Raw genomic sequence first — 24,098 nt, 5'->3', positions numbered from 1 at the left:
GCTAGGGAATCCCCACATGTAATCAAGCTGGCTAACAGATGTAAATCATTCAGCTGAGGTGCGGAAAACTAAATCTCCGAGCACTAAAAAATACTCGGAGAACGCACAAGCATGGTCGGGAAATCTCGAGTAACGAGTATATTTGCTCATCACTAGTCGCAAATGTTTTCAGATGTGTTAACATTTTTTTGTCACAAGTGGCATAGATTTCAATGCAAGTAGCATATTGTTTGCTCTTTAGCTACCCCCCTTTCCCCCCCCTCCAAAAAAAAAAAAGTCATTGCAACTTGTCTGGCAATTGTGCAGTCACAGCGGATCCCCGACTCCATGTAGGGTACTCTCCTTATATAAGGGGAGGACTGAAAGAATGAAAAGAAGGGGTATCCACTGAGAAGGGATCCAATTTTTGGGGATCCAAGTGTCGATTTTGCTCATATGCAAACCCCGTAGTATCTAAAAGTTCACCAGACTTACGGTATCTTTGCGCATAAAGTGTAAAATATTATAATCCAATATTATACAAGTCAGTTCACAATGAGTCCTAACAAATGACAAACTTGGTTCTGGTATTCCGCAGGGAGGACACGTATCCGTATAAAAAAACGAGGCATTAAGGCAGCGGAGAACTCTCCATCCCCACTGGAGACCTCCCGCACTTGTTACATAAGTCAATCATTGCGGAGAACAGAAGAGCCGGTAGCGCAGACTCACCTGACATTCCCTGCTCGGAGGATGCAGCCGAGGACACGGTAGCATTTTGAAGAATAGACAGGAGAGCAGGAAGGTTTCAGCTCCTAAGGCACAGAGGGCACCCGGTCATACGGCTTACACCGGGCGGACGGGCGGGTGGGCAGAGGCTGAAGCCTGCTCCTGGCAGTGCTCAACTCGCTGTGTATACACGTGACCTGGTGTACTACACACAAAATCCTCGCAGGGCTTTAGCCGCCCCCTCCCATTGGCTCCAAGCTTTATTACAAAAAAAACCCCAGCCCCTCATAATCATGGACCTAAGTGATTGTGACAGCAGGGTTAAGGGGCATTGATGATGGTGGCTGATCGGTGCCCTAGGGCTACTCCAGCCAGCCCTAAGCTTTTGTTTTGTTTTTTTAGAAAGGCGGGGCAGCTTTTGTGACCCTTCCTGAAAAACCAAACCCAGGAGGACATCATGAAGGCCCTTTAATGATCTAAGGATGGGACCTAATTAATAGGTAGCGTAAATGACGGACATCCAAGCCTCAAGGCTCTTTTTACAGAAGTTCTTACAAGCGCACGGCCTCGATCATTGGCCCGAGGAAACATGGCGGCGATGACGAACAATTATTTGCCAACTGATCGCATTGTCTATGCGGCCTGAAAAAAGCATCGTTGTCAACAGCACATCTCCTTGAGTAAGGAATATATGCAAACGGTGTATGTTAAAGGGAACCTGATTTTCACTTTAAGGGGTTGTTCCCCTTACGGTTAATCTTTGCCCCTGAGTGCAGTTTGGTATAAGAAACTAACAAATGGGGGTGCACAGACTTCTTGCGGGTGCGACGTTGAGTCTCGCTGTTGCTCTCGGTGTCTGGCATTGGCTGCCGCGCTGACTTCGTGTCGACAGCCAATCAGTGAGCTTGTTTGGTTTGAGTTCCGTCTACACTTGCAGAGCCGCTGAGATCACGGAATGGCTATCAATGTGACGTCAGCGCCGCAGCCAATACCAGACACGGAGAGCAATGGCGGCGAGACTCAGCGACTACTACTTCCTAACGCCCTTCATCAGGATCATTATGAAGTTTCCTTTAAAATGATTCTCGGCACTCAAGCCTGACCAGTGTTTCCCGTTTCGGCACTGGATGACGACCCCTATATTCCAGCTATGTCGTTGCAGCATCACCAAAGGAGGTAGGTTTAGTGAGGCAATCTTGCCTTGCGCAGGCGTGTACTTCGGAGGACACAACATGAACTTCAACCCAATATTGCGGCCAGCATGCAGCCAGCGGGTAAGGAAAGGGTGAATCAAACACCCGAAAACCCCACCCATATGACCGCAAACCTGTCCAGCCAAATTCAGGTGACAGGTTCCCTTTAAGCAAAAATCATCTGACACAATAAGTTTGAAAACTCACCACTAGGGGGAGCTTAGCAATTCACGGCCTTCTATAGTGATCAATGTATAACAGTATGCGGTAAGCTCATCAGCTCCCTCTAGTGGTGGCTGCAGTCATTCCAATTATGTCAATGGTGTTTTCTATCTGAAAAAAATGAATCCTGACCATTATAAGGCCGAGTTCACACACATTGTGTTGCATCAATTTTTAAAACGCTGAAGCCAGATGTAAAAAATGCTGCTTTCAGATACTCCTTTAAAAAGGACATGTCACGTGCCATAAATACTGTATTTATTAATTTTTTACCTGGTGTAAATACCACTCTTCTTCTGAATCTGGCGCTGTTTTTCTTTTTTTTCTGTGTCTCTGCATTCCCATATATAAATTGATTCTTTTTAACCAACAAGGCGTGGTCACCATGAAGATACCTACATACAGGCATTGAGGATGACGCCCACTTGGCTAACAAGACATATATAGGGAAGAGAGAGCCATATCTCAGGAATGGAGAAGGGCAGAATTAAAAGAAAAACATCTCCGGATTCAGGAGAACAGCTGTTTTAACACCCAGGTGAAAAAAAAAAACATATTTATTGGGAGTGACAGGTTGCACATTATTGAAATGACTCCAAATGCAGAATTTTGGGGTCAGAGTGACTTTTTTTTTCCTTTGCTTCCGGCATGTACTTTTTCTTTCTGCTGTTTTAAAGGACTTGAAGAACAAGTATAAAAAAGTACAAAATGATGCAAAATAATAATAAAATAATAATAATTGCAAAAAAAACCTGTATATTCATAGGATTTTTTTTTTATAGAACCGCTGGGCTTGTTATTAATGCACATTATTAGATTTCAGATTTATTTTTTATTTTTTGCTTGTCATGAAGAGGTTGCCTGTACAATTGGAAAGCATGCGAAGCATCATAGGAATGCCAAAAGTCGGGTTGATCAGGTTGTGCAATATCTCTGCTTTAAAGCAAAAGGACCTTAGTGTGACTCAGGATTCATGTTAATGCAGACTGCTAAGTTTTTTTGATATGTAGCAGAGCGGTTACTTCTAGCCCAAGAGATGCGCTGTGACTTCAAAGAACCAAACAGGGAAAAAATCCAAACATCAAATACTATAATGAAAATTATTAAACAGATTCCGAGTTACCGTACAATCTGTATCGTGGCCCAGAGTCACATTTACCACTCAATGCCGGGCTTCAGAGCTCAAATCTCCCAGCATTCCTTGCTTTCTCAAAGTTTGCCGATGACTTGCATTCTGGGACATGTAGTCTTTAACCCCGAAAAGGCAAACCCTTGAAGTCGTTAAATTGTGTAAATTCTGTATAAGAGGCTTTTATTTGTGACTTTAAAAACAACATTGGCGACAAGGAATAGTGCTGATCTCTCATAGTCGTTACTCTGCAATTCTGTATAGTTGTGCAGGTAGAAAATTTGCTGATCGAGAATCGAGAAAAACATGCGACACAACAAGTATGGAAGCAGCAATGGCAAACATATTGGTTGTTACTAAACATTTTAAAGGGAATGTGGGGTCAGTAGGATCAACCCTCCTAAGCCGTCCATATTGGCATGTAGGTCATAGGAAGCTGAATAAAATGACACCTTAATATCTGCGATCTGATGTCTTATTCCTGAGAAAATCACTTTTTTCTTAATATGTAAACGAGCTGTTAAGATCTATGGGCCGGACATAGATCTCCCTGACAATCTGACCTTTTTTTTTTTTAAATGTATAGAGGCGTTACCAGTGTGTGACATGTAGATCAGGAGAGTAGACTGTCAGTCGTTACATGTCTCACACTGGTAACTCCTCCGTTTTTTACAATAAGCCCTGGAGGCAGATTCTCGGGGAGATCTATGCCCGGCCCATAGCTCTTAACAGCTCATTTACATGTTAAGAAAAATGTGGATTTCTCCGGTAATAAAACATCGGATCTCAGATATCAAGGTATCATTTTATTCAACTTTCTCTGACATATATGCCTATATAGATGGCTTAGGAGGGTTGATCCTACTGACAGATTCCCTTTAAGCCCTTAAAGGAGTTTTTCAAGATTTTAAACTAAATATCCTATTAGCAGAAAGTAAGTTAAGCTCAGACCGTCCCTGATGGTTCCTCATGGTCTTTGTTAACCTGTCTTTGTTGGTTTTATACTGCCATTTTTGTTCCTTTGGAGTACCTTTCTTTATGTCATCGTACAGCGTGCACATTGTTTATAAATATGTATACAGAAAAAATTGGCACGGGTGATCTCTCCGCGTGCACATAGCTCTACACTGTGAGTAATGTACAGTATAGGCATTCATTTCTCAGTGCGGTCGTTCATCCGTTTTGTGACTTTGATCTTTAGACTCCCTCTGGCTAACACCCGGCTGACACCCATCCCGCCCTGCTCAGCACTGCACGAGTGGTGGGGCGGGCGGGGGGTTGACAATACAACATCCAGCTTGTCATTTCATCTCCATCTCTGACAACCACCACTGACTTATGTAGATAAGTGTCAGAGATTTTCTTGCCGAGCACAATGAGACGTTATCTTGTCGTGGTTCCTGCTAAGCAGGCTTGGCTGGATTTTTGGAGGCTCCAGACATTGCGCTTCATTAGTGATGCTGTCTGCATCGAGCGACCCCACATTCTTGCTGGTGTTTCACCCTCTGCGTTTTTTAAAATTTCATGACTAGATCACATAAAACCTCTTTCTTATCTGCCCAAAAAATTGAAAAGTTACTTGAAGAGCCTTATGTTGACTCCAGGAATGGGCACTCTGTTGGCTGTCATATGTTGTCTCCAATCGGCACCGTCTATTCTTTTATAGATAGTTGCCGATACACCTCCACAATGCAATCACTGACCTTACCAATGTTTTCTCGAAGTACAGCACACAGCCTTTATAAGGCTAGTGATTGGCCTCAGCACTCATATAGACATATGTGACCTCTTATCTGGCAACCCGGAGATTATACAAGTCTTCTATCTAAATGTCATGGTTTGCTAACCCATGGTTTGTTGGAGTCCGTAGGCCCTGTGCACACAGCAATCTAAAACCTCCATACAATACTGCTCCATGGGTTTCTTTTGGCCACCTTTTTGGGCTTCATGTAATTCTAAGCCATTAAAATGGATATATCTAATGCTTGGGTGAAGTTTGGGACATGAAACATTTTCCATGATGATGTGGCTCTCGGAAGACCGGTTAAGCCAAACACCTGTTCATGAGGTTGCCCAATAATGCTTGTGGATGGAATAAAATGGGTGAAAATTTCAAATAAGTTTAACTATCCGCTAAAATAATTTGTCTGCTCTTGTGCCCATTTAGTATCCCTAAAGGAGGTATCGGGTGATTCTCAATAAGACATTGGTAGATGGAAACCAGTGCTGACGACGTGTTGGTGACCCGTTGACAGATCCTGTACACAACCGGCAGTCATTATGGTTGCGCACAGGATGGGTGCACAATAGTTTGATACCTAGTGGACGTCTGTCGATGCGCTGTCAGCAGTGACTCTCAGCTCTCGACTGATTGCTCAACCTTCCAACCTCAAGAACTTCCGATACCTGAATAAAGATGACCGAATACAACTGGTCTGGGACAGATGGCAGCTTGTGGCTTTAGGCTCCACCGATCATTTCTGGTCCAGCACTTTGTCAGACAAGACACTGGTATTATAAAGGGCACATGGAAGTTACAGATATTGGATTGGGGTCCCATAATTTTGATCTTGTGGTGGCTACAGCTTTCTGCTTTCACGTAGGCTTACATATAAACCAATCATGACTAGTACTTCGTAGGCTTTTCTTTCGACGTCTGTGCCGAACGTGGGATTTCTGCCATAGTTCTTGTGTCTTTAAAGAGCATATGGAGGACTCAACCCCTTTGGGGATCACATTGATTTTCACAGGAACCATGCAATACTTTTATTCTCCTGTGGCGGCACTGTAGGGAAAATGCACAGCTGCTGAAAGGATCGTTTGACACCTAGCTGCAAAAATCCTATCATGGGGGATCCTTTCTACCTAAAATAAGCCAATGACCCTATTATTTATTAATATTTGTCTACATACATTTTATTCCAGCTTGGAATTGTGTTTATTTCTCTACTTATTAAATACATTATTATTATTATTATTATTTTTAAGTCCTTTTCTTTCCCCCATTAAACTAAATGTCGGCCGCCTTTGTTTCCTGAGTAACTGCACTTGTTCATTGAGGCCGACAGGAAAACACTGGTCCTTTTTATTGTGGGTAAGAGGAAGACATCTATTTCATGTCAGCGAGCAGTAGTTTGCATCCAGGATTCAATGTACGGATTGTATTTGAAGAGGATATTTAAGAAGGAAGGAGCCTTGTACTGATTTAATGCAGAACAGCACAGCCCCTCTGGCACAACTACAAAAGCCGCACTGTATCCCTGCCACCTAAACTAATTCCTATTTGTACTCTGGGATCCCAACCGTTACCCTACACCAGTGCTGAGAGCAAGCATTGACTGATCGTAGCTCTGGTTTCCCCGAGACTTATTCCTGTTTATCGTTCCCTGGTTTCCTAATGATTTGTGATGTTTCTCGGCATTAGAGAAAGTGCTGTAAATTCTACGTGGAATACTCTGAAATATTAGGACATCATTTCCTGCAGTAATGGACTTACCAAATGTTTCGGAAGAATTGTGAAATACCTGCTTTCTTTTGGAAAGTGAAAATATTGGAGGTTAAAACTCATAAAAAATTGGTGGCTGATTATAATGTAACTAGATGGTGGCCCGATTCTAACGCATCGGGTATTCTAGAATATGTATTTATGTATGTATATAGCAGCCACATAGTATATAGCACAGGCCACGTAGTATATAGGAGCCATGTAGTATATAGCAGACAAATACTACGTGGCCTGTGCTATATACTATGTGGCTGCTATATACATACATATTGTAGAATACCCGATGCGTTAATACAGGCCACGCAATCTATAACAGTGGCCACGCAGTATATAACACAGCCACGTACTATATAACACAGCCCACGCAGTATATAGAAGCCACGCAGTATATAACACAGGCGACGTAGTATATAACACAGGCGACGTAGTATATAACACAGGCCACGCACTATATAGCACTGGCCACGTAATATATAGCACAACCCACGCAGTATATAGCAGCCACATAGTATATAACACTGCCCACGCAGTATATAACTGGCCACGTAATATATAGCACAGCCCATGCAGTACATAACACAGCCCACTTAGTATATAACACTGCCTATGTAGTATATAGCAGCCACGCGGTATCTAACACAGCCCACGTAGTATATAGCAGTGTGGGCACCAACAGTGGCCACGTAATATATAGCACAGCCGACGCAGTATATAGCAGCCACGTAGTATATAACAGTACCTATGTAGTATACAGGTCCTTCTCAAAAAATTAGTATATAGTGTTAAATTTCATTATTTACCATAATGTAATGATTACAATTAAACTTTCATATATTATAGATTCATTATTCACCAACTGAAATTTGTCAGGTCTTTTATTGTTTTAATACTGATGATTTTGGCATACAACTCCTGATAACCCAAAAAACCTGTCTCAATAAATTAGCATATTTCACCCATCCAATCAAATAAAAGTGTTTTTTAATAACAAACAAAAAAACCAACAAATAATAATGTTCAGTTATGCACTCAATACTTGGTCGGGAATCCTTTGGCAGAAATGACTGCTTCAATGCGGCGTGGCATGGAGGCAATCAGCCTGTGACACTGCTGAGATGTTATGGAGGCCCAGGATGCTTCAATAGCGGCCTTAAGCTCATCCAGAGTGTTGGGTCTTGCATCTCTCAACTTTCTCTTCACAATATCCCACAGATTCTCTATGGGGTTCAGGTCAGGAGAGTTGGCAGGCCAATTGAGCACAGTAATACCATGGTCAGTAAACCATTTACCAGTGGTTTTGGCACTGTGAGCAGGTGCCAGGTCGTGCTGAAAAATGAAATCTTCATCTCCATAAAGCATTTCAGCCGATGGAAGCATGAAGTGCTCCAAAATCTCCTGATAGCTAGCTGCATTGACCCTGCCCTTGATGAAACACAGTGGACCAACACCAGCAGCTGACATGGCACCCCACACCATCACTGACTGTGGGTACTTGACACTGGACTTCAGGCATTTTGGCATTTCCTTCTCCCCAGTCTTCCTCCAGACTCTGGCACCTTGATTTCCGAATGACATGCAAAATTTGCTTTCATCAGAAAAAAGTACTTGGGACCACTTAGCAACAGTCCAGTGCTGCTTCTCTGTAGTTCAAAAGTGGCTTTACCTGGGGAATGCGGCACCTGTAGCCCATTTCCTGCACACGCCTGTGCACGGTGGCTCTGGATGTTTCCACACCAGACTCGGTCCACTGCTTCCTCAGGTTCCCCAAGGTCTGGAATCGGTCCTTCTCCACAATCTTCCTCAGGGTCCGGTCTCCTCTTCTCGTTGTACAGCGTTTTCTGCCACATTGTTTCCTTCCAACAGACTTACCATTGAGGTGCCTTGATACAGCACTCTGGGAACAGCCTATTTGTTGAGAAATTTCTTTCTGGGTCTTACCCTCTTGCTTGAGGGTGTCAATGATGGCCTTCTTGACATCTGTCAGGTCGCTAGTCTTAGGGTACCGTCACACAGTGCAATTTTGATTGCTACGACGGCACGATTCGTGACGTTCGAGCGATATAGTTACGAGATCGCAATGTCTGACACGTTCCTGCGATCAGGGACCCCGCTGAGAATCGTACGTCGTAGCAGATCGTTTGAAACTTTCTTTCGTCGTCTAGCGTCCCGCTGTGGCGGCATGATTGCATGGTGTAACATATATCGTATACGATGTGCGCATAGTAACCAACGGCTTCTACATCGCACATACGTCATGAAATTATCGCTCCAGCGTCGTAGATTGCAAAGTGTGACAGCAGTCTACGACGCTGGAGCGATATTGTTACGACGCTGGAGCGTCACGGATCGTACCGTCGTAGCGATGAAAATTGCACTGTGTGACGGTACCCTTACCCATGATGGGGGTTTTGAGTAATGAACCAGGCAGGGAGTTTATAAAAGCCTCAGGTATCTTTTGCATGTGTTTAGAGTTAATTAGTTGATTCAGAAGATTAGGGTAATAGGTCATTTAGAGAACCTTTTCTTGATATGCTTATTTATTGAGACAGGTTTTTTGGGTTATCAGGAGTTGTATGCCAAAATCATCAGTATTAAAACAATAAAAGACCTGACAAATTTCAGTTGGTGGATAATGAATCTATAATATATGAAAGTTTAATTGTAATCATTACATTATGGTAAATAATGAAATTTAACACTATATGCTAATTTTTTGAGAAGGACCTGTATAGCAGCCACACGGTATCTAACACAGCCCACGTAGTATACAGCAGTGTGGGCACCATATCCCTGTTAAAAAAATAATTAAAATAAAAAATAGTTATATACTCAACCCCTGGGATCCACCGAAGCTCCGGCGATAGGCGCGCAGCTGCCGCCATCTTCCGTTCCCAGGATGCATTGCAAAATTACCCTGCTGACTTAGCGGTCTCGCGAGACCGCTAAGACTTCTGGGTAATTTCGCAATGCATCGCCGGGAACGGAAGATGGCGGCCGGCGCGAGCAGCTCGGCGGACTACGGAGGGTGAGAATAGCAGGTTTTTGGTTTTTTTTATTATTTTTAACATTACATTTTTTTACTATTGATGCCGCATAGACAGCATCAATAGTAAAAAGTTGGGGACACACAGGGTTAATAGTAGCGGTTACGGAGTGCGTTACCCGCGGCATAACGCGGTCCGTTACCGCCTGCATTAACCCTATGTGATCGGTGACTGGAGGGGAGTATGCGGGCGCCGGGCACTGACTGCTGGGAGTAAGGAGCTGCCATTTTCTTCCGGACTGTGCCCGTTGCTGATTGGTCGTGGCTGTTTTGCCGCGACCAATCAGCGACTTGGATTTCCATGACAGACAGAGGCCGCGACCAATGAATATCTGTAACAGAAAGACAGACAGAAGTGACCCTTAGACAATTATATAGTAGATTAATAATGTTAGATTTTTAGGATGTAACCTCTATGCCCCTAAATTTGGGTTTTTGTACCCTCGGGAGAAGATATTCATCAAATCCAGTGCTCTCCAACTGTTCTAGATGTTTGATCCATCAATTAAACACTGATGGTCAATATGTTCACTGTGAAAAAGGGTTAGGCTTGGCCCAGGACTAATTTACTGATGACTTATCCATGTAATAGGTCAGTGTTTCGCATCTTCAGACCTCAAGTGCCACCAAAAAGTTACGATTTGATGATTGATGGTCAATATGGTCACTATGAAAAAGGGTTAGGCTTAGTCCAAAACTAATTTACTGATGACCTATCCATGTGATAGGTCAGTGTTTCGCATCTTCAGTCCTCAAGTGCCACCAAAATGTTACGATTTGATGATTGATGGTCAATATGTTCACTGTGAAAAAGGTTTAGGCTTAGTCCAAGACTAGTTTACTGATGACCTATCCATGTGATAGGTCAGTGTTTCGCATCTTTAGACCTTAAGTGCCACCAAAAGGTTATGATTTGAGGACAACAGTGGTGGTTTCTGACCTGACCATATTTATATCACCTATGCAATACTAAGGACATCTTGGAATCATGACCTGTTGGGGTGACTTGAGGACTGGAGTTGACAAACACTAGAACGGGTCATCATCAGTAGCTGGTTGGTGATTGTCATTTATAGCCATGTTGGCTGTTGTTTTTGTCAATAATGGGCAGTTCGGTGGCTCAGAGCTTAACATTATTGCTTTGCAGCACTGGGGTCCTGGGTTCAAATCCCACCAAGGACAACATCTACAAGGAGTTTGTTTTCACTGTTTTTGCGTGGGTTTCCTCAAGGTACTCCGGTTTCCTCCCACACATTGTGACCCCAATAGAGACCGTGATGATGATGTCTGCAAAACGCTGCAGAATATGTTGGCACTATATAAATAAAAAAAACTAATAATTAGTCACCCAGAGGATTATTAAAGTATAGTAAAAAAAAAGTGCTCCCTTTGCTCACTCACCAGACCCGAAGCCAAGATAGTATTTTGTAAAAGCTTTAGACTTGGTTGTGCAACGAGGTACAACCATTGCAGGGACTTTTGTTATATCTCTTTTTGAAGCAGTAGCCCCTGATCCCTCCCAATATTTCCAACAGGGTCTCGTAAAAAGCACAGTTGTGTCAAAAACAGGAAAATGTAGATTTTTTTCCTCCAATGGATTCTCGGGACCACTTTTCTGTTAGAAGTAGGTTTTTGTGACAGAAATCGAGTCCTTCATCTGGTGTTTTATTTTCTGGTGAAAGACTTGGTTAGAGTGTGAAACGTAGAGCGAGAAGTTGTTCTGAGAAAACAATAAACAGGATTTTTGGCCTGGTCTTTCATTCATTGGGAGTCCTCTTGGCAGTCAGAAATGGTGATGTCCAGTAAAGAGAGTTCACTGCACCACACTCCAATTGTCAAGTGAAGAGGGTTCTTTATTCACAAGAGGTGTTCAGAAGTCAACATGCATATGGCGGCATTCTGCAACGTTTCACCTCTCCTCCAGAGCTTTATCCTGATTATCACTGGTTATGGTGGAAGTAAAAAAGAATAATAGTTGTGCTGTCGGCACTGGAGTAGGGTCGTGTATGGTGATGTCCTGTCAAGGCGGGCACATTAGAAGATCAACATGGGCAGAAATAGTGAATTGTATGTATAATATCGCACCTTCTTCCACAACACTGCAGCGTTGGCAGCCAAGATCATTACTAGCGGCTTGAACTTTAACAGCTATGTTAGCAATGTAACACCTGACATTGGACCCCTTTACCGTGTTGACCCGCATAGCCCCTTGCATAATGTTATGCAGAGAACATTCCTCGATCCGGAGCACTGTCCTTCTTCGCCTGCACTGTTGAGACATCCTGTTCTGATGGGCTGTGTGTTTTCCAGTATGTGTGGGCAGGAAGAAGTTACGTATGTACTGTACAATCCTCCTACTTTAGGAAATAACAGAACTAGCTGCCAGTTCTCCTCTCACAGTCTGTCGTAGCTGAGGTGCCCTTGATTTTCTATCTTGAGGTTTTGGTAAGTGCAGTGCCATCTCATCAGGGCATTACAAAGAAACATTATTTTACCATGCCCTGAGCTTTGCCTGAGGAGTATATTGGGCAAGCGAACATCAAAACATTTACTTAGACATCAGTTAATGGGCTTCTTGTATTGGCGTAGCAGTTCCATATTAAACCCATGACTTTCAGCTGATGGCAATACTGGTGTCATGTGGTAAATACCAGTCACCATCAGTTTATGGGAATGAATGACATGCACATGGTAAGTTAAATCATGTAATATAAAGAAAATAACATATGTAGAGCAAAAGTCGAAGAAAAAAAGTTCTCACTGCCGAAAGAGGATCAACAAGGGTCCATCTATGCTTATAATGCTGTAGACCAGTGGTTACCAATTTGTGGAGTTCCGAGTGTTGCGAAACTACAGTTTCTAAAATGCCCCGACAGCTTGTAGTTGTCAGAACTTATTGGGAGTTGTAACATAGTAACATAGTAACATAGTTAGTAAGGCCGAAAAAAGACATTTGTCCATCCAGTTCAGCCTATATTCCATCATAATAAATCCCCAGATCTACGTCCATCTACAGAACCTAATAATTGTATGATACAATATTGTTCTGCTCCAGGAAGACATCCAGGCCTCTCTTGAACCCCTCGACTGAGTTCGCCATCACCACCTCCTCAGGCAAGCAATTCCAGATTCTCACTGCCCTAACAGTAAAGAATCCTCTTCTATGTTGGTGGAAAAACCTTCTCTCCTCCAGACGCAAAGAATGCCCCCTTGTGCCCGTCACCTTCCTTGGTATAAACAGATCCTCAGCGAGATATTTGTATTGTCCCCTTATATACTTATACATGGTTATTAGATCGCCCCTCAGTCGTCTTTTTTCTAGACTAAATAATCCTAATTTCGCTAATCTATCTGGGTATTGTAGTTCTCCCATCCCCTTTATTAATTTTGTTGCCCTCCTTTGTACTCTCTCTAGTTCCATTATATCCTTCCTGAGCACCGGTGCCCAAAACTGGACACAGTACTCCATGTGCGGTCTAACTAGGGATTTGTACAGAGGCAGTATAATGCTCTCATCATGTGTATCCAGACCTCTTTTAATGCACCCCATGATCCTGTTTGCCTTGGCAGCTGCTGCCTGGCACTGGCTGCTCCAGGTAAGTTTATCATTAACTAGGATCCCCAAGTCCTTCTCCCTGTCAGATTTACCCAGTGGTTTCCCGTTCAGTGTGTAATGGTGATATTGATTCCTTCTTCCCATGTGTATAACCTTACATTTATCATTGTTAAACATAAACATTGTAGTTTTGGAATAGTTAGGAAACCTCAAGTTGGCGACCACAGCCGTAGACCAACAAAACAGACCTCATACGTGAGATTATCTATACGTAAAAGTACTGTATGGCTCCAGAGACTAAAGTTTCTCCTTGTGGAGAGTAGCAAGCAGGGACAAGGAGACTTATAGGCCAAGCAATGCTCCCGCGGGGGACGGAAAGGTATGCAAATTAGCCCTCTTCCGAAAGGAAGAAAGCTAGATGTCTTGTGCTACCTAAAAGGTCCTCCTGGAAACTTTACCCCATAGATTTCCATCAAAGTCCTCTTAAACAGCCAACCAATATTCTACTCTACTTACTAACAAGGGGTAAGACCCCATGAACAACTGTCTGCAGATGGAGGACTTTTCCCTTTGGCGAGGCTAAAATTTAAGTGGCAAGGCTCATTATAGGGTCAACATTGAACTAGTAAGATGACTGCCACCAGTAGAAGACCCTACTGAACTAGCTTTATTCCCTGTGGGAGAAAGCTAATTTGCTTACTGTATACCTCTGACGTGAAATCTAATAGTTTTTTGATGGAGGCCTCTAGGTGAGGTTTTGGTAACACGCATGGACACTAACTGACATGCATGGTAAAATTTATGGCTCGAGCATGGTGCCCTGCAGCTCACCAGGTCTTGAGTCATTTGCAACCACTTGCTCTCCATTTTCACCATTACAGATAAAACATCAGAATCTATTTGGAACGGCATAATATGGTATATTCTTAGGGCCCTCAATGGGCATCTATATATTACGCATACTGTTCCCTGAATTCAAACGAAGCCATGTAATACCTCTATTCTCCTGTGGAGGCACTGCAGAAAATTTAAACATCTGCAGCCAGGTACCTACACTGACTGCAGCTGATTCCTAGGGATCTTGGTAGCAGGACTCAATAAAGGTGTATTCTAAGCCTTATAGGATAATAGGAATAATATAAAGGATAATAAGACTGTGGGTAGGCCATCGTTGTTTGAGTATTGCGTAAGCCATTTAATTTCCAGTTCTTACAGTGGGGGGTAATTTTTACTATCTCATGTAATAAGCATATGGTTTTGATTTTCTGATGATTTCGATAAAACAGAAAATACCTCCTGGGAGTCCTACGCGGCTGCATTGCCCAATATCCTGCTGTTCATATCAACATCCTATTTTTTCTTATTCCAGCCGTGCCGCATTAAAGGATGTCACTGACCCTTAGCTAATTCCGCCAGTACAGTTGATTGTGAGCAACAATGCTTCCATAGAAACTCAACAATCCTTTTAGATGACCACCTCTAGATGTTCTTCATCAGGACCTTGTCCTATGTGAGAACTAATTGGGCTTATATATCACAACTGTGGCAAAACTACAAGCCCCGACAGCTGCAGGCTGAAGTGTAGAAGATTTGCAACTGCTGAAAAGCCACTTGTTGTAGACATGAAAATATATTCTAATCTCCAGAAACATCTCAAGAGGTTCCTTCATCAGGAAGAGTTTGTGCTTAGAAGAATGGATATTTAAGCTGGAGGCACCTGGAGGACTCGTTCCCGTTTACAAGGTGCCTATTTCATGAAACACCTAACAAATGCGAGAAGTGTGCAGAGCAGGGAGAAGTGCCTTAGACGGCATCTGGAACCATCGCTTCCCAGTCTACAACAGGTGCTGGTTTATGAGACAGCTCTCAATGTTCCTTAAAGAAATATGTTATTTATGTGCACAAATTAAAAGCTGGCGTCTGTTCTCCCAGATGCAATTCCATAAAACTAGTTTATATGCATGTTGGAAGGCTGTAATATACATTAACCTATCCAAGCTTGTGGCCTGGACCATTCCATGCCCTTAAAGACAATATGTCATCAGAAAATTACCTACTGTTTAAAGAAATTTTGCAATATTCAAACTGACCACTGGTGCCATTTTAGACTCATACTCTATAGAAGATATTCCAGTCATTATCATCACAGACAGGATAATAGTCACAGATAATACCTCTATAAACAGTGGATAACACAGGATTCGACATTCACAGTAAGTGATGTCAAAGCTCACCTCCTCCACCCTCCTGTACAATGACATTTAGGAATGGCCACCACATAATTGCTGGAAGGCATTTCACGGTAATGTGTTTCTCCCTGTGGACAGTTGCCTTGTGCGTAAGTCATTGCAACGACCCAGTCTTTTGGGTTTTAAAAAAATAATTGAGAATTATCACATCCGGAGATTTCCTTGCAATACCGAAAATGGACCAGAATCTTAGGTATCCAGTGTGTCTTGTGTTACTGGTGTTCTGAAAGGGAATGCTGCTGACATGTGTCACCGCTAGAGTTGGTGTGAATCTTTTAATTTTTTTGCACGTCGAATTCCATCAGCCGTGACCCAGGAGCGGGAGAATCGCCTCTTACCTGCCTTGGTAATCATCCTTGGTAATTCTTTCATTTAGATGTCCTGGCATGATGTCATGGTTGCGACGTGACATTGTGCCGTACTGGCTAATCAAAAGAAGATCCGGGAGTGACGACAGGTATGAGTTGGGTCTTCTTTGGCTCCCTTGCCATTGCATGTACCAATCGATTGGCACCAACTTTAGTTACCGCAACTAACATAGTTAGACTCTAAGGCTAGTGTCGTCCGTTGACGTAGGGGCATCGAGTTTAAGACGAGTTGTGTGGCCAAAAACGTTAGTCATTCAACTGTTTGGGAGTTGTGATTTGCCTCTGAAAAAAAATAAAGTTGCACGCAAATCACAGTCAGAAATGATTTACACAACAGTTTTTGATGACCGTCTCGTGCAAGCTGGTTTGGATTTTTGTAGACAGTCGCTCCACCGTTGTATCCGGCAATGCGACCATGACAATCGATAATCGCCACGCGACCCTAGGCTAAAACAAATGTACTAGAAAAGCTTACGAGCTCTCTATAAACTCAAGGATCTGACCACGTACTCAACGGGAACTACTCTTATACAGAAATGTTGGCACGTCATCCCATGTTCTGCCCTCGTCACAGGGTCTGAAGTCTACTGGCGTTCTCCGCATACTTGCTCTGTATACAGTAGTAAAGTCTTAAGTCATTTCTCGTTCGCTCGTGAGATAATAAATTATCTCAAATTTACGAACTTTTTGCTTCATCGTTTTTCATCACAGCCGACGACCTGCCAGACCAATAGAGAAGCGTCCCTCTCTAAATAAACCCCAGCAAGTGTTGAAAGAGGAGCCTTAGGGGAAAACAAGACTTGGAGTGTGTATATTGTAATAGGGTCAGAAAATAGATTGTTTCATTGCTTGTTCAGCTGGGTTGAAACAGCTGCTTTGTAGAAAAAAAATAAATGATGTTATTCCTCATTTTCGTGCAGTCACAGTGAAGGTACAGGCGGCACGCGGAGATCAGTCAAAGCTTTTACCTGTTTCTCCAGTTCATGGAATACAATGGGAGACTCGATTCCTAAATTCACATCTAATTAAAATGTGCTGCCTCAGGTGGTGAGAGGGACTGCTGACACTTGCTAGATATTGGCAGCCATTGTGCACAGCTGGCAGATATCGTACATCTGTTCTATTATTTGGGATGAGGGGGCATGGGCAAGGCCTGACGTAATGTTAGCGGCAACTCTCTCCTTTGGATGCAGAAGCGAGAGCCGAATGATAACTCTTAATTCACGGTCTTCATTGATGATCTTGACCTACATGTCTCAGACTGGTAACACTCCTTCTTTTAAAATAAGCTCTGGAGGCAGATTCTTCGGGATATCTATGTCCTGCCCATATACAATGCCTTGCGAAAGTATTCGGCTCCCTGGAACTTTTGAACCTTTTCCCAAATATCATGCTTCAAACATAAAGATACTAAATGTAAATTTTTGGTGAAGAATCAACAGCAAGTGGAACACAATTGTGAAGTTGAACGAAATTTATTGGTTATTTTAAATTTTTGTGGAAATTCAAAAACTGAAAAGTGGGGCATGCAATATTATTCGGCCCCTTTACTTTCAGTGCAGCAAACTCACTCCAGAAGTTCATTGTGGATCTCTGAATGATCCAATGTTGTCCTAAATGCCTAATGATGATAAATATAATCCACCTGTGTGTATTCAAGTCTCCGTATAAATGCACCTGCTCTGTGATAGTCTCAGGGTTCTGTTTGAAGCACTGAAAGCATCATGAAGACCAAGGAACACAACAGGCAGGTCCGTCATACTGTTGTGGAGAAGCTTAAAGCCGGATTTGGATACAAAATGATTTCCAAAACTTTAAACATCCCAAGGAGCACTGTGCAAGCGATCATATTGAAATGGAAGGAGTATCATACCACTGCAAATCTACCAAGACCCGGCCGTCCCTCTAAACTTTCATCTCAAACGAGGAGAAGACTGATCGGAGATGCAGCCAAGAGATCCATGATCACTCTGGATGAACTGCAGAGATCTACAGCAGAGGTGGGACAGTCTGTCCATAGGACAACAATCAGTCGTACACTGCACAAATCTTGCCTTTATGGAAGAGTGGCAAGAAGAAAGCCATTTCTCAAAGATATCCATAAAAAGTGTCGTTTAAAGTTTGCAACAAGCCAACCTGGGAGACACACCAAGCATGTGGAAGAAGGTGCTCTGGTCAGATGAAACCAAAATCGAACTTTTTGGCAACAATGCCAAACGATATGTTTGGCGTAAAGGCAACACAGCTCATCACCCTGAACACACCCTCCCCACTGTCAAACATGGTGGTGGCAGCATCATGGTTTGGGCCTGCTTTTCTTCAGCAGGGACAGGGAAGATGGTTAAAATTGATGGGAAGATGGATGGAGCCAAATACAGGATCATTCTTGAAGAAAACCTGTTGGAGTCTGCAAAAGACCTGAGACTGGGATGGAGATTCGTCTTCCAACAAGACGATGATCCCAAACATAAAGCAAAATCTACAATGGAATGGTTCACAAATAAACGTATCCAGGTGTTTGAATGGCCAAGTCAAAGTTCAGATCTCAATCCAATCGAGAATCTGTGGAAAGAGCTGAAAACTGCTGTTCACAAACGATCTTCATCAAACCTCACTGAGCTCGAGCTGTTTGCCAAGGAAGAATGGGCAAGAATTTCAGTCTCTCGATGTACAAAACTGATAGAGACATACCCCAAGCGACTTGCGGCTGTAATCGCAGCAAAAGGTGGCGCAACAAAGTATTAAAGGGGCCGAATAACATTGCACGCCCCACTTTTCAGTTTTTGAATTTCCACAAAGACTTAAAATAACCAATAAATTTCGTTCAACTTCACAATTGTATTCCACTTGTTGTCGATTCTTCACCAAAATTTTACATTTGGTATCTTTATGTCTGAAGCATGATATGTGGGAAAAGGTTGAAAAGTTTCAGGGAGCCAAATACTTTTGCAAGGCACTGTAATAATAATAATCTTTATTTTTTTATACAGCGCTTTACGGTGCTTTACAGCCCGATGGGACTCACAATCTAAATTCCCCATCATTATGTCTTTGGAATGTGGGAGGAAACCGAAGTAGTACCCTGAGGGAAACCCATGCAAACACAGGGAGAACATACATACTCTTTGCAGATGTTGTCCTAGGTGGGGCTTGTACCCAGGACTCCAGCGCTGCGAGACTGCAGTGCTATCCACTGAGCCACTGTGCTGCCCCTAGATCTTAACAGCTCATTTACATATTAAAAAGAAAGTGGATTTATTGGGAATAAGACATCAGATCTTAGATATCAGAATATCATTTTATTCAACTTGCTACGATGTCCATGCCCATATATATGACTTTGGAGGGTTGATCCTACTGACAGATTCCGTCAGCACTGGGTCTCCCGATGGTCATTTGACAGCGCTCACAACAGAGGAACAGCACCAATCCTGGAATCAAGTATATGTTTTTTGTTTTTTTATGGACCCTTTAGCTTTTGAGAAGAAGTTATCCAGTGGTGGTAATCTCCTTTAAGCCCAAAACTATATTTCAAGTCAGAAGAGTCTGTGTGAGTGTCAGTGGCCGCGGTGGGTACTGCACATCCGCCCCTATTCAAATCAGTAGAATGGATGTGTAGAACACGGCCACGGCCACCTATGGCACTACAGTATGAGAAGGCAGAGAAATGCATTACTCTGCAGTTTTTTTTTTAACCTATTAGCGATACCCTAGGGGGGCATCCAAAGAATTGTTAGATCTAATAGACAAGCAGCTATTTCATGTAAGGCTATTCATTAAGTTTAGGGGTATTTTAACTAGGAAAACAGCATCTACTTTACAGTTATTCTGTTATCCAGGTTACTTTTCATGAACACACGCATCCCCTTTCATTAAAATGCGCCTAAAGCAGAAGAGAAAAAAGACTTCACTGTAAACCAAGTGTTCGTTCTTCACTTAATATACGGGTTTTGTGGATAGAAGTTTTATTTTAAGTGATCAAAGGATTACATTAAAGACTGAGCTTCTGTCTTTCCACACTTTGAGTCCAATGAAAGCATCTACTCATGCTGTTCTCTGTATTCCCACCATATTTCCACTGTGCCGTGTCACCTAAACATTGGAAAAAAATCTTTTCTGTCCCGTCTTTTGGTCACTGAACATCCAGCGGTTTTCTCCTTTAACCTTTAGAAGGATTGTATAAATTAATTTGTTGGGCTCCAGCGCTTGGATGTGGCAAACGGATAATTGCGTAGAGACCATTTGTTGGCCATACCCAACTCCAGTAGGGTTAGGTAGCTTTGGAGTTTGTTTTTGATGTTTTTGCCATATTCAGGCTTTGATCACACGATGTTTACAGCTCTTTGTCACCGTGTGATGTAGAGCAAAGACTGTTATCTACTTTACCGATTTTTTTTTTTTCCACATTTTTTTAATGCAGAAACATTATTATTCTTAGGCCTAAACTCTTAATCTAGCAATAAATGCTTTTTTTGATGTATCCTAGGTACTTCTGACTAGGTCTATTTTGGATTTTACCCGATTTATTTAATAAATCGGCTCTGGTGTGAGCTGTGGCCCTTTTGCGCCTGCTCAAAAATGTCAAAGACAAATTATTGCCAGTTTGCTTAGAAAGTAATGATGTGGGTCCCATCTCTGGGACATGCACCTATCAGACATTTATGGCATATTCTGTGGACTTGTCATGAGTATCTGAGATGAAAAAAGGAAGTTAAGGAACATTAGATTTGCTTATAGTGGTCTTCTGTAGAGAAGAGCGAATTTGTTCAGATTCGATTACGATCAGATTCGAATATTGTTTTTACAATATTAGTTGAACACAGCCAAAAGTCATTAGAGTCAATGGGAGTAGAAATTTACCGAGTACGTTCGGAACCGATCATAACACATACATTCGGCACGAATAGTGTTCGAATATGGCCCGAATATGTCAAAATCTGATTCAGGGCCAAAATTTGAACAAATTCGCTCTTCTCTAGTCTTCTGTCCCATCTGTCTACCTATCTATCTTTCCATCCACTCTATCTAGCTGTCTGTCTGTCTATCTTTCTATCTATTCTATCCATCCATCCATACACTCATCCATCCAATAACCCATCCATCCGTCTACTCCCGCACCCATCCATCCATCCACTCACCTATTCACCCACTCACCCATTCATCTACCCTATCTATCCAACTAACCACTTACCCACCAACAGCCACATCCATGCACTCGTCCATTCGCCCAACCATCCGTCCCGTTACTAATGTAGTCAGAGGAAGTTTATTGTGTAGGGGTGATATTATGCGGTGTAATCCCTAGTGTTTCACAAATCAGTTTACTTTTGCAATTAACCTCGCTGTAAATTCCTCTACATTTTTATGAACTTTATATATTTAAGAAGAAAAAATGGTTTTCTTTGGACAATTCTCAAGTTTGAGTTTCCCCTGGCATCCATTCAAAATGTGTGAGCAAGCACAGATCATGTAGAGTAAAACTCAGAATTCCTGCTAAATGATTACAAGACTTTGAGAGGCATGAAAGATGCGGGGAAGGTTTATGAAAACGTTATGTAAAACAGTGGTGCTGACAAATCATTCCAACGTTTTTTTTTTAAACCAGTGAAGAGATTGGTTGCTGTTGCTAACTTCTCTAGGTTTTTTTTATGCCTCCCCTAAAATTGTCTTAACAATCATTAGACCATGTTTTTTTTTCCATCAAAGCCTAGAATATGTAAGACCAATCATGTATTCCCATCCTATATATATAGACTGACGACAAATCGCCAAAATGCCACCACTTTTTGATCATGAAGGTCTAACCTCTTGGACCCCCACCGATCCCAGCGTTAGTTCCTTAAATGGCTAGAAGCACCATCTTACAGGGAAAACTGAGACGGAATTGCAATGACTCCCCATTGCCAAGAGACTTCAGTTCAAAACTCTAACCATGGAATACAACGCCATCCACAACCTGTCTCCTCCATACATCTTTGACCTTGTCTCCTGATACTTACCTGCACGCAACCTCCGATCCTCACAAGATCTCCTTCTCTACTCCCCTCTTATCTCCTCTTCCCATAAACGCATACAAGATTTCTCCGGTGCATCCCCCCTACACTGGAACTCTCTACCCCAACAAATCAGACTCTCACCTACCATCGAAACCTTCAAAAAGAACCTGAAGACTCACCTCTTCCGACAAGCCTACAACCTGCAGTAACCCTCGTTCCTCCATACCACTGCACGACCAGTTCTGCCCTCACCTACTGCGTCCTTACCCATCCCTTGTAGGCTGTGACCTCTCGCGGGCGGGGTCCTCTCTCCTCCTATACCAGTTGGTGACTTGTTTTGTTCAAGATAATTGTATTTGTTTTTTATTATTATGTATACCCCTTTTCACATATAAAGCGCCATGGAATAAATGGCGCTATAATAGTAATACTGAACTGTCGCTGTGTCCCCTTTATTCTTGGGATTAGTTTAGGCCTTATATCCTAGAAATGTATCTTTACTTCATAATATAGGAAAACCTTTTTAAACCCTTTGAGAAAGCGGACTGCGAAACACACATCGAGTTTGGGTTGATTGTCCCACTTTTATATTTACAATGTCCCAACCTGGTTGGTCACCTTTTGGCTCTTTTGTGTCACACATTTTTTATCTGTTTGCATTTTTATTGAATTCTGTGTAAATATCTTACTTTATAACTAGGGTTATACTTTAGGGTTGGTGCACTTTGTGCCCAGTATAGTTGTTGTGATTTTGGAATTTGTATTTTCCATTTTTTCGCTACAACTATGTTCTTTGATATTATTTTTTTTTTTAACCTTTGCCCTAAATGTTGACAACCCTTTATTAATGACTTTGGGTGTTGCATAAAAAATGTCTATACTTGCCCCCTGGACCAGCACTTCTCTTCCTCTATCAGCCCTGTGTCCCTCATCGATCTCCTGACATACACAGTGTCATGTGATCAATTGCAGCCTTCACAGTTCTTCTGCTCTGATGGGACTGATGGCTGCAGCGGTCTCGTGACATTGTGTATGTCAGGAGACCAATGGGGGACACAAGGCTGAAATCGAAGGAGCGGCTTGTGACATTGTAGGCTGAAATCGAAGGAGCGGCACTTGTCCAGGAAGTAAGTATAGATTTTTTTTTTAATTCATGCAAAACCTTGGGTCCGTTAATAAGGTATAGGCTGATGAAACTTCAGTGGGGGGTTTGAGAAGTTGGACCCATGAGTGGCCACCTGATCAGTGGGATTAGATAGCACAACACGCTCATTATAAATAAGGCTCCAAATGGGAAAAAAAAGCTAAATTAAACCAAAAAAAGGGAATGACGTCACCCTATAAAGTAGAACGTTTACCGGACACCCCAGATGTATAGTAACCACTCCAGTATATGTTTGTGTACAGGAGGAAGCATGAGTTGCTATGCAGAAACAAGACGTGCAAAGACTTTGGGGAACAATTCTGGAAGATTTTATTTCCCTTGTATATTTTTGGAAGGGTTGTATTGGAATGAGGCACATGAGGTTTCCATTCACAGGTTACCACATGATATAAGAGCCAGGCCTGCCGCTAGATCTCTATGTCAGAGCTGAGCTAAGCACGCCATCTTTCATTCAGTCGTTTCCCTGCACTGTCAGCAGGATTGCATGTATTGCACCATTACACGAAAGCAGCTGAAGAATCCATATTATGTTGCTTTGTGGTGACTGAGTAAACGCCAGATTCCAAGTGTAAAGCGACCTTGAGGAATTCAACCAACTGTCCAAACCCATGAGAAACTTCATTGCTCAAAGTCACCATGGGGAGTGGAGGCACCAAATGGTCGAATATTCTGATGTGTTCAAATGACAGGGGTCTGAAGAAGACAACTGCTATCAATTGTAGAGACATCATAGAGATGGGTCTCCATCTCTGAAACGCTCCACCAGGAGCCATAATGGAGTACCACTCTGTAGGACTCAAGCCTCTGTAGGCAAAATGCTTCGCTTTCCATGACTTCTTCCTCTAAAATCAACTGTTTGCTGGAAGTGAGACCTGAACACCCCGAAAGACACATTTTGTTTCTTGGATTCTTGGACATTTGAATAAAAGGAATTTCAGTATATACGGTACTTTCTTATATGCTC

General features: G+C 42.5%; 2 protein-coding genes across 4 annotated transcripts in view; one reads left to right on the top strand and one right to left on the bottom strand.

The window, feature by feature from the left end:
• Window positions 1-24,098, top strand: part of C7H7orf50 (chromosome 7 C7orf50 homolog) — a 257,785-nt gene that overhangs the window by 175,740 nt on the left and 57,947 nt on the right. The gene's annotated exons all lie outside the window — the stretch shown is intronic.
• The window catches only part of GPR146 (G protein-coupled receptor 146), a 43,356-nt gene that overhangs the window by 16,501 nt on the left and 2,757 nt on the right, over window positions 1-24,098 (bottom strand). The window contains exon 1 of one of the 2 annotated variants that reach the window (XM_069734287.1): window positions 712-894. The exons of the other annotated variant lie outside the window; for it this stretch is intronic. The gene's annotated coding sequence lies outside the window, so the exon portion shown is untranslated. Of the gene's footprint in view, window positions 1-711; window positions 895-24,098 lie in introns of those variants that run through there. 2 annotated transcript variants of the gene reach the window in all.

The sequence above is a fragment of the Ranitomeya imitator genome, chromosome 7 (genome assembly GCF_032444005.1).
Source record: "Ranitomeya imitator isolate aRanImi1 chromosome 7, aRanImi1.pri, whole genome shotgun sequence".
In the NCBI taxonomy this organism is placed as follows: Eukaryota; Metazoa; Chordata; class Amphibia; order Anura; family Dendrobatidae; genus Ranitomeya; species Ranitomeya imitator.
The sequence above is the reverse complement of the archived record's forward strand: the minus strand, read 5'-3'. Positions and strand labels throughout refer to the sequence as shown.